Here is a 12622-nt window from a genome sequence, read left to right as displayed (position 1 = left end):
ATTCAACTGCTGGTAATACTAGTCACGTTTCAGTCTCATTTTTTAGAAACAACCACTTTGTTCATGTTGTTCTCTCTTAAGCCAAAAAACTAATTTAACATTGGAGAGAATATCAAATTTTGAGCTGAATTTTAACTGATTTAGTCACAATGTTCAAGTGGTTTGTATTCCTTCAATCAAAGAAACATGGACTGAAGTGGAAGAGGCATTTGAATGTGAAGTGGTATATCTCACATGAGTATTGAATCTTTTGTGAAGAAAGCTGCAACAGAGGATGGAAGAAAGAAAACAGTCACAAAAGGTGGGGTGAAGGGTTGGCAAAGAAAACATGTAACACAGAATGTGGACATTTGTGAGGTATGCCTCAATGCATTGCATTAATAATTTGCATATTAAGAAGTCATGAGTCTTCACGTTAATGAATCCCTAACTAGTCTCTGACACAATAGACTGAAAAGTCCCTGGAGAAGTCATTATGGCCTATCATGTCAATGATCTGCATATTAATGACTCTCTTACATGCTCATCAACAGGTAGCCTAATAGGCTTCCATTGAGTTCTTTTTCATTTGCTTTTTAAATGTATCTTCTCTTCCCTTCCTTTTGTAACACTATTGTGAAGAATTGACAAAAAGGTGCATTAAGATGATTTTAATGTGTGACGTAAGTTCACAAAAGCATTAAATTTAGAAATAATGCTTTAAATCTTACTGAATCTGCCTAGAAAACTTTTTAAATGCAGTTAAATACAAATCCAGTCTGATAATGGGGTTCTTATTTGGATTTTAATACAAACCATCCTACCCAATTTACCATATTTCTCTTTTCTCTGATATATCAATTTATGCTGTGATTAGCATAAGTAGAATAGCTAGTTTGAAAATATGTTTGTGAAACTGAATTGCTTGAAAATGGAAATGAATTCCAAAAGATTTCATATCATAGAGGTTACCAAACACTTGTTAAAATTAAAAAGGCAGTAGCTGACAATATAAAAATTTTAAAATATAGAGGAAATACTAGACATATTGATTGCATTATTATAAAGAATTGGTTCTAGGATCTAAAGAAATTACCACATGACTTTTAAATTTAATAATTAAAACTAGTCACAGGAAGGTATTGAGCATTTTAGCATTTCAAACTTGCTTTGGCATGCTTTGACTTTTGTTTTCCAAATTATTATATTTAAGATATCTGTTGATTTTTTAGAAGCATAAAACCTATGAACCCCCCCCCAGAAGAAATACCTGAAAAAGATTGTTCTTTCATTTTTTTGTTGTTGAATTACACCCTATTGCATGTGTTTTACTCTCCAAACAAAAGAAGTAGTACTGATATGTGCTCAAAATTCTTTGTTAAGGAATGGGAGAGAAACTGAAAAAAAGTTGAAGTGTAATACTTTGTTCCTCATAAAAAATAACCAAATGAACAACCACAGGTAGGGCCTGCTATGCTGAAGGACAAAGGAGGGGCTAAGGCTGCAGTCTGGTGTTCCGACTACTCTTCTACTTGTATCCTCTGGTAAACAAACCCTAACAGGGTCACTTCTGAACAATTTATTTCAGAATCTGAAAGTCTTAGGCCTCTTTGTTTGTTCTCCTTCTTCTTACCTTCCCAGACATACAGCATACACTTTGGATATTAACTTATATTTTAAATTATCTTTTAAAACAGTTTTCAAAATATGTATCACAAATGCTGTAAGATTAAATGTTAAAACTCAGTATAACAAACCAAATATCCCAGGGGTTGTTTCCATGAAGCTCCCACAGAGAAAATATTAAACAGGATTTTTTTTTAACTGCAATAATCTGGCTCAGTAGCCATGATGTGATAACGAATTTTAAACAACAACAAATAAATCAATATTATTATGAAGAAAATGTTTAAAATTTACCACCTTAAGGAAAAAAGTAGTCATGAAAAAATGTTGATCATTTTTGAAATATTGAGACAGTAAGTAGAAAGCTGTTAGTAATCACTTTGCAGGGGAATTGTGGAGAATGGAAATGTCACATTCTCAGCTGGACAATCACTAGTTTCTTGTCACCTACCTGCTTCCTGAATGACAATAACTTCCTTCACTAACTCACATAAAATAAGCACATTAGGCAATAAATTTAGTATTTTTTCTATTTCTCTGATGTATATTCTTTAGTTTTTCTAGTATCCATCACTAAAACCACTTTCATTTCTCTCTCAATAGAATATAATTGGCAGGTTGTGGAGTCCTTTTGGGCCAGGTTTATACCTAATAGTCTTCTTCCACTTAAAATTCATGCATTCTGCTTGTAATTACACATCTCTCCCAAAGCAAACTACAACCTTTTGTTACACACTTGGACCTCCAAGATTCTACTCATTATGCACTAGATTCTCATGTTTTAGTGTCTCCTTAGACAATCCACATCTCCAAGAATTGCACATGGTGCTCAGATTCAATCACAGAATTAAAACTAAATAGTCTCTCTCACTCCTGTGGAGTGAGCAAGAACAAATAGCATCCACAACTCTGACATGACAACGCAAATTTAAATGGGCAATCCTTGGCAGGAAACAAAGAAAATTAGGAAATGAAGAAACTTTGGGAAAGAAACTTACCAAAGAATTCTTCAAAAAGATTATGGTTTTCAGTTTCTTCTTTCTCTGTTACTGAAATTTTCCATATCAAAAAGGGATGGTACCATCATTTTCAAAACATTTTCAAGATAAAGCATCAAGGCAATGGGCAATGTTCTAATTTAGAAATAGAAATTGAGAAGATTTTTAGGAATGTAGTAATTCAGCTTTATGGAAAACAGGAAAATGACTCAATAAAGCCATCTGGGCACTAACGTCGTGGCATGTTCTTAGTTACTTGAACGCTTGAGCAGTTCACTAGAGTTTACTCAGGGGGGTTGTGGCTTGCCATGGTTTATGATTACATTTTAAAAGCAATAAATTAACTTGTATAATATGCATTATCTAATGTATTTATTTGTCCTGATCAGTTATAGATATTGGTAGTGTTCCACAATTTTTAAAGTTTACCTTTAAATTATGTGGAAATAAATCATTCCATAATTCATACTACAAATAATGTAAGACAAATTGTGCAGGTAGGATTTCAGTTTGAATTGACAATGCTGACCATAAGATTTAACTGAGAATTTATCTTTGTACTGAAATTTTAGGTTAATAGTTAATTCTTTTTTTTAATCTATGTAGATTTTACTTTCATTATTTTAAATTTAATTTTGGACAACATATCATTTCTTCCCTCAGGTGTGGTCACCCTAATAATTTTACTCGCATTTATATTTCTTTTGGAAAAAAGAACTTTCCAAATTAAACCTTTCCAAATTTTTATATATATATATATAATATATATATATCTCACATTAGTTACATATAGAACTCAAAGTGGATATTATTTAATATAACAAATGTTATTTTCAGCCTCCCTCGTGGTACAGGAGTTAAAGACATAGAGCTATCAAGCTATTGGCATCCACTGCAGCAGGAATTCAATCCCCCACCAGGGAGGTGACCCACATCGTGCAACACACTTGTCCTGTCTCACCCGCTGCTCCCCTCAGCAGTGCATTTCAGTCAATCTGCCTAATCTGTTCCTCACTCTGTCTCTAGTGAATACTCTTGCCCTCCACCCCCACATATCTGGCCTGCACCCCAGCTCTTGTATGCATAAATAAATTTTAAAATAATGTTACTTTCATCAAAATTGAGAAGAACAAATTGGTTCTGATATGAGCAATAAAGGTGTGACTATCTGACTGTGTAGAGAAAGGTCATAGGTCTAAATCTGGTCTCAGCAAGGACATCCCTTGACTTGTCAGTGATTGCCAAGGGTGCTAGAGAAAGGAGCCAGCATAACACTATTGCTTTTGCATCTCTAATCTAATGCAGAGCATTCACTTTGAAGATAAGGAATGCGATGTCCATGAAGGCCATGTTCCTTAGCTTGTTAGTTATTAATCCCCAGATTCAGTATCAAGAACAACATAAAACCATTTACAAATTAGATGTTTTTTTCTTTGATATTATTTCTAGTCTTTTTCAATTCCTGTTAATAATACAGAACTGTCTTCATTTTGTTTCCCTTTCTGACATTATCATCTAGGAGGTGAATTTAATGCTTTTCATCCAAATTACTTCTGCGCCATGCTTTTATACAATTTCCTTTAGTGCGTCCCTCGTGTCACAGGGGCTAAGTCTCTGCACTATCAAAGCTAAGGCCAGCGTTCAATCCCCCATTAGGGAGCTAATCCAAGTATAGCACAGCAGGCATCTCCTCTATCACCAGCTGTTCCCCTCAGCAGTGTATTTCAGTAGAGCTGCTTGTTCTGCTCCCTACTCTGTCTCTGGTGAATCCTCTCACCCCTGCACCTCTGCCTGTACCCCAGTTCATGTATGCATAAATGAATAAATCTTAAAAAATAAAACAGAAAACAGAAAATTCCTCAATGGGTTGTTTCAAGGATTCAATTTGTTTCTTAAAAATAAATAGTTTCAGTGAGGTGCTAATTATTTCTAATTTAAAAGTTCTCTATTCTTTTATACAATTTTTTCTCTTTGGGGATGGCGGGTGGAAGAAATCAAAGGGAGACCACAAATTTGGACAAAGAGAACAGTCCCAAATTCCTTGATAAGTTTAATCTTTATGTTTAAAGTGAGAGGTGATGTCCAAGAATTCCAGACTTGGCTCTTTTTAGGCAATTGAGCACTTTCAAGTAGAGTGTTAAGAAGATACATATACAACATTTATGACTCATTTTGGAAATGATCTTTCTAGGTCAAATTTTTGACTCTTAAAACAGAGTTACACTTTTGCTGCCTACAACTTAATCTTGACATTTATCCTAACTGGTTAGGTAATTCCATCACATCAGACTTACACTGTGGAGAACAAGTATCTGAGAGGTTTCATTCATATTTTAAGAAATGTACGGGTTTTTAGCATGGTGGCATTTCAGGAACTTAAGGAAAGCTATATTATTACTTATAGTAAAACTACTACTTTTTGACAGTGTTAAAATTAACCATAACCCAAAACCAGAGTGTCACGTGCCCAGATATTGCAATATTAACAAAGTACCTAAATCCTGACAGTGAATAAATCAATGAGGTAATAATAAAAAGTGTGAATTAACACTCCTGTGCACACTGTATTTGAAGAGGACACTTTCAAATAAAAGTTTAATTTCTCTGAAGAGCTAGTGATTTTTCAGTGGAGGGTGAGTCTCTGATAATAGGGTATATTAAAAAAATAAACAGGGCCTCCCCTGGTGGCGCAGATGGTTGAGGGCGGCACTGTGAAGCTGTCCACAGCCTCTGCAGCGAGGGTTCGATCCTGGCCAGCTGGCGAGGGTCCCACATGGCGCAGTAGACCTCTCCTGTCATGCCCACTGCTTCCCTCAGCAGTGCATTTCGTCAGTCTGCCTGTTCTGTTCCCCGCTCTGTCTCTGGTGAATCTTCTTACCCTCCCACGCATCTGGCCTGTACCCCAGTTCTTGTATAAATAAATAAATCTTTAAAAAAATAAAAATAAAAAATAAACAAGTGTGCTTCATGTGGGTGATAAATTTTAATCTTAGTTTTTGAATTAAGATATAAGAGAAAGGAGTAAACAGTAAAAAATATAATTCCAATACTTAGCTGGCAGGGGAGATACCATGATCACGAAGGTAGTTTTCCCAAGGCTAGGCTGGCTTGTCCATTGCACTCTGGATGTGCTGACCCCTGTGATTTCCCCAAATGTGGGAAACTCGACCGTATAATTTGTGGAAGTGGGGGACTGCGTTTGCGCTCTAAAAAAAAAAATATATATATATGTATAATTCCAAGCAAAAAGAGAAGCATGGGAAGTGGGTAGTGTTCTAGTGTAAAACTAATGATCACTATTGTATTAACCACATGTCATTAGTAACAATGATAATAATAGTAATAAAACAGTAAGTTTATTCAATACTTCACTTATTGAGAACTATAGGAAATAAATTTTCTATGAGGTATAGCCAATATTTTGGACAAAAAATGAGGAAAAGAGAAGTATCTTTTCTTAAAGATTTGTTTTTTTATTTATTTGTGCATACAATAACTGGAGTGTAGGCCAGAGGTGGGGGGTAGTGAGAGGATTCACCCAAGACAGAGTGGGGAGCAGAACAGGCAGATCTACTGAAATACACTGCTGAGGGGAGCAGCGGATAAGACAGGAGATGTCTGCTGTGCAATGTGGGGTTAACTCCCTGACAGGAGATCAAACGCATGCCAGAGTGGCTGAAGATAGCTTGACAGTACTGAGACTTTGACTTCTGCTCCACAATGGAGGCCGGAGAAGTTAAGTACCTCATCTATGGTCGCATAACTATTAAGTAGATTGACCCTGTATAGAAAGAACACTGACAAGCGTTCAAGAAATTTGAATCTAATTCTAGTTTGGTTATTAGTTAGCTTAATAAGTATTTGTTAAATGATGATTGATTGAATGAATGAGTGAATGAATTGGATTTCTATATGTTTAAAATATTATTACATTTCATCAGATCACCATTTGCTGGAAACTATTCTCTTTATATATTTAGACATATGTATTCAATATCAACTGGAGGTCATCACATAAAATTTCAATGTTGTTTTAAAATTCCTTGAAGTGTAGGTAAATTTACCTCAAATTATAAAGATGGTACAAGTTGTTGTGTAATGATACTATGAGAGATAAAAGAAAAAGTGTATCATCTGGGCATTTTTTCATTTAGCAAGCAGTAATTTTCATTTTCCATTTAGTCAAAAGTCTGTATCTGAAAGATCTTCCAATGGAACTCTCCCCCCTTCCTTAACATTTGCTTCTCATCCCCAACTCTCCAACTCAAGTTATGGTGGTCCATCCTTTAAAAATCTCAAACTAGAAACCTCTGCATCATTCTTTATTTCTCTCAAGCCATTAATATTATCTAAATAATAGCAAAATATTATACAAACTCATATTAAACTAGTGAGAAGCAGGGCAACTGGATTGGGAAGAGAAGGTGCAACTAAGGTGGAGAAATGACTCTCCTCACTGTCATTATAGGAAGGGTTAGTCTGCATAATTAAAAGCAACAGGCTTAATGCACTGAGATACATCATCTTCATCTACATCAGGGGTTTGCAAATCTGGCCTTACAAAAAAATCATTTAATGAAATCCCCAGTGTCATTGTTCTCCTCCCTGCTTTTTCACACACACCCCCTTTTTAACTCAGCATGCATGCAGGTCTACTAATGTAGAATTTACAGAAATAAATTGTGTTTCTTGATTGTGTTTCTGACATCAAATTCTGGCAACTGGGTTACATTCAAGAGCTATAGTATTCATGGAAGAAGGAGAGGCAGGGTATTAGAGTTCATGAACAACTAGACACTTAAGGACACTTAAAGTACTAGAATTTGGTTTCTTGTTTCTTAGAAATCCCTCTAGGTAGCTTGACTACTATTCACAGTTTAGGTAAGAACTATCGAGAATGTTATGAATGCAAGGTGAACAGAATGAGAATGGAAAAGCACATTTTCCCCTCATAGACAGAAGCATGACTTGCTGGATCACTGTCCAGGCACATGTAGCAGAGACTAGGGAAGAAGACTGAAAAAAAGTGTTTACAGGGGCATCTGAGTAGCAGATCACCCAGCCCATAAGACATCACGTTTATTCAGTCTGAAGACTACTCAACACCTGCATTGCAGGAGACAAAGTTAACCACAATTCTTACCTTTCCCTTGCTTAGGTCTTGAAAGAAACAAATACAAGGTTTCTAAATCTCACAGATGCAACAGAGATCAGGCAGAGAAAGGCATTCAAAAAAGCCTATGTACAGGGAATTGATCAACAAACGATGTTGCTGCTACACAAAAAGGTGTAATTAACATTTGTTTTATCTTCTCTTTCCTCATTGCCATCACTTTGCACCTGAATTATTGCAGGAGCGTCATGACTAGTCTTCTGCTCCACAGTGACTCATCCTATTCAGGCTCTCCTAAAGGAGGCCTCTAAATGTTCTTCCAGAGATTGATGCCAAAATGTAAATTAACCATGTCCTTCATTTAAACTCCCACCCAACACACTGGTTAAGAAGCACATAAAGACTTCAACCTAACTGCCTGTCATGCTAAGACCCAGTTTAAACTAATGTCAGCTCTGTTTTTTGTCATTCTTTATGCAAAGATAATCCATGTTCTTTGAACATTTCCTTATTCCTGGGTGTTCTTCTGTTGTGCTCGCTGACCTCTTAAAGCTTTGACACTTATTGTTCCCTCTGCCTAGAATGACCTTACCATTCTCCTCTAAATTCTAACTCATAACGTAATGTCCTTTGTAAACAATTCCCTGATTCCCCAATAAAGTGCCTTCTTCATTTCTATCCTCTCATTTTTCTCTAGAAGAGTATCTATGATTTCATATTTGTGTTATATTTATTACTTAATGTATCTATTTCCATCATTACTTCATAAATTCCTTGAAGTATGAGGCTATAGGTTAGATTTTTTTATTTCCCAGTGCTTATTATAATTTTTGAAACATAGTGATTCCTTAAAATATCCTTCAAAAGAATAAATGACCCCTCATGAATAAATAATTCAAGTGACTATAATATGTGATTTAAGGTACACTGGAACCTCTCCTGCCACCCGCTGCTCCCCTCAGCAGTGTACTTCGGTCCTTCTGCCTGTTCTGCTCCCTGCTCTGGCTCTGGTGAATTCTCTCACCCTCCCGCGCTTCTAACTGTACCCAGTGCTTGTATAAATAAATCTCTAAAAAATTAAAAAAAAATAAACTTTTCTCTATAAAATATGTATCTTTTTCATTTTTTAATCCCTAAATTTATATTATAAGCTTTTAAAGTTTTTTGTTTAATTATTTGAACTCATAATTAAAAGTACTGCCCTGAACTTTGATAGGGGTGATACATTAAGCATTATTAGACATATAAAAATGTATGCTTTTATTAGAATTTTGTCTGAAATTAAAATTTCATGAAGAAGAAAACAATGCCATAATAATGTTGATAAGAAGTAGAGAGATGGAAGAGTAGAAAGGATGCTGTGAATTTATTCAGTAGAATTTATTATGCCATTATTATGTGTCAGGCGCTATATTAGCCACCGGGACAACAGACAAGTAAGAACCTCCTCTGCTTAAAAAAAAAAAAATCTCAATTATATATATATAGTTATGATCCTTCTCATTATTAACTACCAAGTTCTTTATCTTTTCCCTCAAATTTGCTTAAGTCATTTTAATTAAACACTTTTAATGTTTTAGTCATATGATAGATAATTTGAATTTTAGAGTGGGATTTTACTTGTAGACATCCTCTAATCAAGCTCAGAGAGCAACCCATTTGAATTAAACTCTCTAAAACTAGAATTCAACTATTAATATATTTAAAATAATGTAATAGCACCTGTGCAACTACCACCTAAAACAGATTTGTAACCACTTTACAAAAACCACTTTTCCCTATCTGTTGTGATCATAATATTAAAATTTAGGTTTTCTTTTTTGTCTAATTTTTATTATCCATGAGTTTCCTGAAATGTATATAACATGTATATACATATTAAAATTTTAATTAGTTTTTAGTTCAATAAAGAGGAACATTCTCTGATGTAATATTTTGGGACTATCCACTTAATATTATGTTGCTATGATTTATTATTACATGTCTCAGTGGTTTATTAAATGTGACATATAATATTCCTTTGACACCATAGCTTCACATCTATTCTGTATTGATGGCATTTTGGTTGGTGCCAGTTCATGCAATTGATAGAAATTGTTCATCAATAAATAATTATAAAATAGTATCTTTTTATGATATTGGCATGCATTCTCTGTTCCCTAATAATGCTGGCCATACCTTTATAGGTACTTTTGTTCTGTGAAACAGCTCCTTTATTGCAATTTATTGAATTGTTTGTGCTTTCCTATTGATTTCTAAGAATTATATATATATATATATTCTTGATTCTTATTTGTGTTGATTTTGTGTAATGTAAGCATCTTCTCCCAATTTGTAATATCTACTTTATTATTATAAAGTTATTTTCTCTTTTTTAAAAGTCCCTTTCTTCCTTCCTTCCTTCCTTCCTTCCTTCCTTCCTTCCTTCCTTCCTTCCTTCCTTCCTTCCCTTTCTTTCTTCCTTCCTTCCTTCCTTCCTTCCTTCCTTCCTTCCTTCCTTCCTTCCTTCCTTCCTTCCTTCCTTCCTTCCTTCCTTCCTTCTTTCCTTCCTTCCTTCCTTCCTTCCTTCCTTCCTTCCTTCCTTCCTTCCTTCCTTCCTTCCTTCCTTCCTTCCTTCCTTCCTTCCTTCCTTTCTTTTCTCTCTCTCTCTCTCTCTCTCTCTCTCTCTCTCTCTCTCTCTCTCTCTCTCTCCTTCTTTCTTACTTTCTTAGATTTATTTATTTATTTATACAAGCACTGGGTACAGTCAGAGGCGTGGGAGGGTGAGAGGATTCACCAGAGCCAGAGCGGGGATCAGAACAGGCAGACTGATTAAATACACTGCTGAGGGGAGCAGTGGGCTTGGCAGGAGAGGTCTGTGGCACCATGTGGGATCCTCACCAGTGGCCGGGGATGGAACCAGCGCTTCAGAGGCTGTGGGCAGCTTTGCAGCCTAGAGTTCAACAGCTGAGCCACCAGGGAGGCCCTATAAAGATATTTTCAATGAAGAAAAGTTTTACATCTTACGAGTTCAACTGATAATTTTTTTTAATAGCCACTGATTTTTTTTCTATTCGAGAAAATATTTCCTATGCTTACATCAAAAAGATACTCACATATATTTTCTGCTAAGAATTTCAAGGTTTTTGATACTTAATATCTTAATCTCTCTAGGGTTGACTTTCAAGTATACAGTTCACCAATTTCATTTTTTTCCTGAAAGGACAGCCATTTTTCTTACCTTCATTTTTCCCATTTTGAAATGTTATATTTTTTGTATACCAAAGTTCTATCAATAGATATGTGTGGATCTGTTACTAAGCCCTTAATCCTGTTTCACTAGTCATGGTGTCTTGTCTCTGTACCAATATAACAACCTTAATAATTAATCTTCATAAAAATTCTTGAAATCAGGTAAAATATTGCCCTCCTCCCTGCTATTTCTTAAAAATAGCCTCAGTTCTTTATTCTCCTTAGAATCATATTTGGGAATTTTGATTAGAATTGTATTGAATCTATAGATCAATTTTGGAGAGACTTGACATCCCTATAGTATCTCTCTCCTATCTATTAACACGGTGTATTTCTCAATTTTTAGATCTTTAATATATCTGCTATAATTTTATTCTTTTCCCTATAAATGTCTTACACATCTTCTGTTAGCTTTTTCAAATATAATTGATATAATATTTAAATTTCATCTACTTCAGTTTCTTTTTATATTTATCTCTGAATCTAAGATTTTCCCACCATATTTCTTATAGTTACATGTTTTTGTAAGACACCAATATAATAATACACAGCATGGCATAGTTATACAAAATAAGTTATATGACTGATATATACTGAGATATAAATGATATACCCCAAATAATTTAAAAGCAGATTCCTTTCCTTTGATGCAATCATTTTAAACAATGAAGTATATTAGCGACTTGAATTAGAAAATTATTGATTTCACTTTGTGCAAAACCAAAAGATTTTAAAGGACTATTATTTTACCTCCACAAATTTGATGTTACTATTATAAGTGAAAAAAGAATAAAAATGAAGCGGGAATAGTTAAACGCTGTTTAACAGTTTATATATTATTGAACACATAGGCATAATGTACAATGAGAAGGAAAGATGTGCCAACTTGCAGCTGGAATTGACAAAAATAATTTTTTATATTTACTGGCCTCATTAAATAATATCAATTTATAGATTAAGTCAATATTAATGATGTAAATACTATATATTTTCCTACAGAAATTACATATGTAGAAACATTATTTTCCCTTATGGATCAAATGGAAAGTACAAATTTTTGGTAAAATTAAAATCAAGCACTGTAAATATACACAAAACATTTACTTTCTTTCATTAGTTGGAATAGGAGAATTTGCATTTTTCATGATTTGTTATTATAAGGCTTAGATCAAAATTGTCCATGCAATGAAGGCTAGACTCTATTTATCCAAACTTATTAGACATTGCCAGCCCTCTAGATTTCTTTTTATTATAGCAAAAGCATTGAGAAAAGTCACTAGAGAAAATTCCATTGAGACAGTATAAGAAAATGTGAAAAATTGACCAATCATTTCTTATAGACTGACTTGAGAGTTAGCTACATACAATGTGGGCTTTTTCACTAGCATTTTTCCAACTCAGTGTCATGGAAAAATTTAAATTATAATAGTTCCACAAAACGCCTATAAAGAAATTACATTTGAAAGAAAATAGTATTTATCTTTTTCAATCAGCAGGCAAAATATGATAGAAAAAGGAGCATAACCCAAATCACTTAAAAGAAAGACCATGCTTGAAGTCTTATTTATAAAATTGGCCTGTGACAATAGACACATAAAAACTTTTAAATGAGCATTAATCTAGTAGCTAAATTTGTTTTACCCCCTCCTTTCCTGTGGAGAGTTAATGTTCTATT

At 34.3% G+C, this 12622-nt stretch overlaps 1 protein-coding gene across 1 annotated transcript in view; it reads left to right on the top strand.

The window, feature by feature from the left end:
• Positions 1-12622, top strand: part of PPP1R3A (protein phosphatase 1 regulatory subunit 3A) — a gene marked incomplete at both ends in the record, with an annotated part of 34568 nt that overhangs the window by 16915 nt on the left and 5031 nt on the right. The gene's annotated exons all lie outside the window — the stretch shown is intronic.

The sequence above is a fragment of the Talpa europaea genome (genome assembly GCF_964194135.1).
Source record: "Talpa europaea genome assembly, chromosome: 3".
Taxonomy (NCBI): Eukaryota; Metazoa; Chordata; class Mammalia; order Eulipotyphla; family Talpidae; genus Talpa; species Talpa europaea.
This window is presented reverse-complemented; position numbering and strand designations above follow the sequence as displayed.